Here is a 6,000-nt window from a genome sequence, read left to right on the forward strand (position 1 = left end):
CTTAATAAATACTTCAATGAAGTAAAAATAAAGAGATTTCTATGAGTGTATATTTAACATAGTTTTTTTCTCTGAATCTGTATTTTCTTGATATTTTTACATGCAACTTAAATAATGCTTGAAATGAAACCAAATTTATTGTTCTAATTCTTCACAAAGAATTCCATATTCTGTTCATTTACTACACTAAAAAATGTGAAAGCTTCATATTAACGCCATAAAAAAGTAGTGCTTTCCATCATCAAGGATGACCTACTAGAATAAGTACCTTTATTGGTCCCTTATATTCTGTTGAAGATGAGCTTTGGACAATTGGCACTACCCGGTATACTTTTGGTATGAACTGGTTGAACTCACATAATGGAATGTCCCATTTGTCTCATTTTGTTATTCTTCTTTTGATTCATTGAAATTGATAACCATCTAAACTTAATCATGGTAGAATTAAAGACCAAACAGCCTATTCAGTTCTACCATTAATTTTTCCTTGAAATTTTGTGTGAAGGTACTTCATGATTTTGGGAACAAAATAAGATGAAAAAAATTGGTGGCCACCGACTTGGTTTCATCACTATAGCAGCCTCAGTTTGATGTTTTTTCCAATATGAACATTATTTGGTTGTTATTCAAACCAATGATATCTAACCTACAAGCATGATTCTTTTTTTCATGTTAAATAGTAGATTTGTATATATCAATTAAAGATTTTAGAGTTTGAGATTTTTGTTGTTTTGATCTTAAAAAATTTATGATTTATTTCATTCCCACTAAAAATAATATGCAAGAATGTTTCAAAGATTAAAAAATATCTACCATTGATTTCTTCATAAAAATTTCCAAAAGGAAAGTGCTTTGTGCACTCATTTAAATAAAGCCCTAAAAGTATTTGTGACTGACCTTTCCAAAAAGTTATGAGTTATTTTCATGTTTTTTTATTCATTTGTTTTCAAGAAAAGAGCTGTCTTTCTTCAGAACACTGAATTTGACGTTATAGTAGTACAAATTTCCCGCAATTTTGGCAAATTGGACGTTTTTGAAACCAGCATTCAAAAATAACAACAATATATAACTGCTTTTTTATCCAGTTATACAATTACGTATCACTCATTATCAGTATTTGTCATTCTGTTGCCATATCAAATTAGCCTTCAGAAACATTGTCTGTTGAAAGTGGGGACTCTAGAAAAGTCAAATTGGTCGAAATCACTTGCTTCTCCACTTTTAAAAAGGGAAGTTTGTATTTGCCCCCTCCCTCTCTTTGATAAAATTATTGAAAATAAAAAATGAAAATGAAAGATGACACTGACTAACTTCTAGACTATTAGACTTTATTAGTTCTTACATAAGCATTTTTTTTTTTGCTCATCACTTTCAGAAGTTTGCCCCAGCCCACTTTTCAGTCAACTCCTTAGCCACTGTAGTGTTGACTGACAGATAGAAGCACAGATGGACTAGGGCATACCACAATATAGGACTAAACAGTTTCTTTTGTCATGTTTGTGTTTATTTTTGTTTAATTTTCACTAGCCCAATCCCAGTTTTCTTGACAAAACGTATTTTGACATGAAAATCATATTCGAATCTATGAAATACGCAAAATGGAACGTTCTAATCTGCCGCTTTTGCTCAGCTGGATACAACGTCTTAGAGTTTCCATGTCATAATCAAGTTGCCTTAGCTAATGCAAACAAACAATAGGCTGTTTGGTCTTTAACCTTCCATTTCTTTCATTAGAAAAAAATATAAAAAAAGTCCTGAACATGCATGAAATATTTGCCACTGGACATTAAGCCTCCAACAATCAATCTTTTATGAGCTACTTGAATACTTGATAAGGACAGTTACATACTGTTATGCTGTAAATTTCTATTGTCTGCAAATGGATCACTGCTACTTCAAAGTAAATGTATTTACTATAGATTCATTCTTAGGTATTTTCAAATTATAATATAATAAATTTCTTTCAATCAAACATAACAAAAACTGTTCTTAGCAGATTAAAAACAAGCCTATTTTTCTCATTAAAGAATTAATATCATTATAAATGACATAACTGGATCAATTATACAGCTTAAATTTGTTTTTTAATTCCTTAAAGAGCTTAATCATTATTTATTATGAATACATACATAATTTAATAATTCACGTTTAAAAAAAACGTGAACACATTTTGATATCTGACACATGGTTTGAAAAAGTTGATCTTAACAACATGAGCATGTAATATTTTATACTTATTGACTGGGTGCAACTATTGCCCTGAGGCAGAACCGAGGGCAAAAGTTGTTTCCGAGGGGACAATAAACTTACTATTCCACAAATTCCAGTCAGTAAGTGTTTTATTATACTGAAAGAGACAACAGACAATAAATGTAGGGTCTAAATCAACTATCGTAATACAAAAAGCAGAAACACAACCATACTGTTTAACGTTTACTTCACACCGAAATCCTTACTCAGACGCTTACGGTTGTCCTACTGTTCATATACATATTCTGAATGCTAAGGCTACGTCCCGTAATGAGGTCAACCCTAGATATGATAGACAAAAAACGACGTTATAACTCCAGCGGTATTCTCAACATTCTCCAATCCCGTAGCTGCATTTGAAATTCTGCGAAATGTAATGACGCTTGCGGTCTAATAGTTTCATTGAGGGCAAATAGTTGGAAACTATTGACTGGTCAAATAGTTCAACGCTTGCAATTTGAAAAATAGTGAAAATATTGTGTACTTATTTTATATAGACCAGCAACTGTTGTGTCTACTTAAAGGGTTTTTACAATGAGATTGAGAATACTGTAAATTCAGAACTTATTGTATGCATTTATTACTGCGATTTTGGACAAAAATGTGAGATTAATTATTGCGATTTCAGGAAAATGTGCATTAAGATATACGGATCAGATATCAGAATGTGAGTTCTTATTTTTGAGATACCCACCCAGTCGCATTATTTGCATTAATAAAAACCTTGAAATAATTTCTGAATTTACAGTATATAAACTAAAAACTTAACGTTAACAAAACTTGTTGCTAGCTTTTCACAAGTGCATGTACTTATTTGATCTAAAATGAGGTTTAATAATGAAATATAGGTCTTAGCATAGAAGATAAAATCATGGTACAAATCTACAGAAAAGCAATAAAGAAAAGATTATCAACACCTCTGTCGTTTAATTGTCATGTGATAGCAAACAAGATTTTAAGATATGAACTTTAAATAATGTCAGATATTTAACATGGTTAAGTAGCTTAAATTTGATCTTGTCTATAAAGTGTCTATTGTATGTTTTATGTCTGTAAATTGTCATATCATATATTTTGATATTAAATGTATAGGATATTCAAGCATTTTAGTTCTTACATTTTCAATCAACTTTTCCTTAGGGGATGACCATTTGATTTTCTGAGTTGGGCAGGAGTACTAAAGTGAAACAAAGTTTTTGCACGGCTTTGTGGCATGCATAGTAACATATGAAATAAAAAGTCAATCTAATACATATGCTCCTGCCCCAACACTCCACCCACCTTATATCAAATGGTTGTTCCCTTAAATTGTGTAACCACTGCAGCTTTTCCTGGGCAATTCATTAGAAAAATTTACTCAAAAACCACTAAATGTTATTTCATATATACATCTGGTAAAATGTTTTCCAATTCTTGTTGTTACTGTGAAATTTTTCACATACTTTTTCTGTCATTTCATCATATTTTCCATATAATTTAAAAATTGAAGGAGTATTTTTTGTTTAACAGTTTAAACAAATAAATGAATGGGGAATGTGTCCATGGGACACAGATGATGCCCCCGCTTGCATATAACGTTATATAGGGACATAACTCAAGAACAGTAAAAGTGACACTACCCAAATTCGTACTTGATCTGAGTTTTGTGGTAATAAGCATTGTGTATAAGTTTCATAACATTGAGTTGAGGCAAACTTAAGTTAGAGAACGGAAACAAAAAATTCAGCAATTTTTCCATTTGTAAAGGGGCATAACTCTAGAACGGCAAAAGTGAAACCACCAAAATTCAAACTTGATCAGTGTTTTGTAGTAATAAGCATTGTGTATAAGTTTCATAACATTTGGTTGAGTCAAACTAAAGTTACAGAACGGAAACCAATTTTGGTACGTACATACAGACAGACGTACAGACGTACAGACGGTCAAGGGTAAAACTTAATGCCCCCACAGCTACCGCGGGGGCATAAAAAGAAAATGTGTTTGGAGGACACCATGCCCTCACACTATCATTTTTCTTTTTCAGTGAATCCAGAAACTAGGGAAAAACTGAAATTTTGTATAAATTTTTTAAAACTCAAATTATAATGAACATGTGCACTGAGTTTCAATTTGATGACTTTTACCCAAAAATTTTAAACTAAGTATGTACTGGTTTCAGGAATAAAACCACCAGTTCATATAATAGAAAAACAAAGGATATGGGGTATCCATCCATGACACAAAATCAGTACATGCACAGCAAAAAACACTGAAAAAGCAAAGGAAGATAGCTTTTATTGCTGTTTTTCATCTCAAAATCACATTTAGGCTTTCATCATTGAGCAACAAAAAAATCTCTCACTTTACTGCAAGTTTAAGACGGCCCCTATAGCCCATTCATTTCTATGTTAAATTCTTCAATTTCAAGCATTCATAGGTTCAAATAAAGTGACAGTCATTTCATTCAAAACTATACCTTTCATATTCTGACTTGTGCTGAAAAATTCAATATACCTTCAATCGCATATTAGGGCGCACTAGTTCCCAGAAGTAGCAAAAAAGCAGGTACTTCTAATCTGAGTAACAGGTAAAATATGCCCTCCTGTTCTATATATTTTTTTTAATAATTTGAAATAAAAAAAAATGCAAACAAGGGTTCTACAGTCATCCCAAGTCCTTAATCTTTCATTAGATACCAAAATTGCCCTCACATTTTTTTTGACAATCAATGCATTTGACTGGGGACATATATTTGGAACCCCCCTTTCTCCTGGGTTGGAACCTCCCTTTTAAAAATGGCTGGATCCGCCCCTGTTGATGCATTCATATACATGCATATTGTTTTTTTATGACTTTGGGTTAGAATGTACTCCAGACATATATTAGGATTTTGTCTATGTGTGATAAATAACCTGAACCAAATTGTCACTGTCTAATGATAAATACACCTTATCGCTATTTGTCCGCCATTACTGGACATCACAAAGATTCCTGTAAAATTTTGATGTCACAGAAAATATCTGACGCCACAATGGAAAAGTGATTGTTGTATGAAGTCAAAAGTTCAAGCGGCGCAAATTTCCAAATAGCAATAAGGTGTATAAGACAATACAGGAAGCAAAAATTTTGTTTCATTATCTAGCAGATGTCACTCAGACCTGTTCTATAAAATGTTGATGTAAATACAAATGTATACAATGACACCACATCGTAAATAATTTGATATGTGACAGTGATGTAAAAATGTTTTTCTTACTTAATGGTACATTGTAATTTTTAAATTTTATTACCAAATTATTAACCGTTTATATTGTTTATTTTTAAATTTTATTACCAATTAACCGTTTATATTGTTTATATTTTCAAACACCTTGTGCTGCAGTTTGCATCTCGGTTACATATTTGTATATGTGTTTGGTTATTTCTGGTGTATATTTACCTGTTTAGGAGAACCAAAATACAAATGTTGTTTTCAAAACAACTATTTATGCCGGTAAACTTGTGAAAACATGCTTCTTTCACTTTCGTTTTATTTCCTGCGCCAACTTTTCGTCTGGTGTCCACAATGTCCTTCTCACAAAATACCACTTTCATGGGAGACAATCAAAATTTTCCCGCTAAATTTCAACATTACTTTCTCCAGAGATATATAACATTATGTAGACATATAACATTATGTCTGTGCTTTCTCTGAATATTTAAAAAATAGCTGATACAAATGTATACATGGGGATCTGGATGGGGTTTACATAATATAGAATAATGAAAAAA

At 31.7% G+C, this 6,000-nt stretch overlaps 1 protein-coding gene across 1 annotated transcript in view; it reads right to left on the bottom strand.

Annotated features, from left to right (window-relative positions):
* LOC127719884 (uncharacterized) overlaps positions 1 to 5,790 on the bottom strand; it is an 82,864-nt gene extending 77,074 nt beyond the window's left edge. The window contains exon 1 of the mRNA XM_052226234.1: positions 5,669 to 5,790. The gene's annotated coding sequence lies outside the window, so the exon portion shown is untranslated. The remainder of the gene's footprint in view (positions 1 to 5,668) is intronic.
* Between the last annotated feature and the right edge of the window lie 210 nt (positions 5,791 to 6,000).

Source organism: Mytilus californianus, unplaced genomic scaffold, assembly GCF_021869535.1.
Source record: "Mytilus californianus isolate M0D057914Y unplaced genomic scaffold, xbMytCali1.0.p SCAF_11, whole genome shotgun sequence".
In the NCBI taxonomy this organism is placed as follows: Eukaryota; Metazoa; Mollusca; class Bivalvia; order Mytilida; family Mytilidae; genus Mytilus; species Mytilus californianus.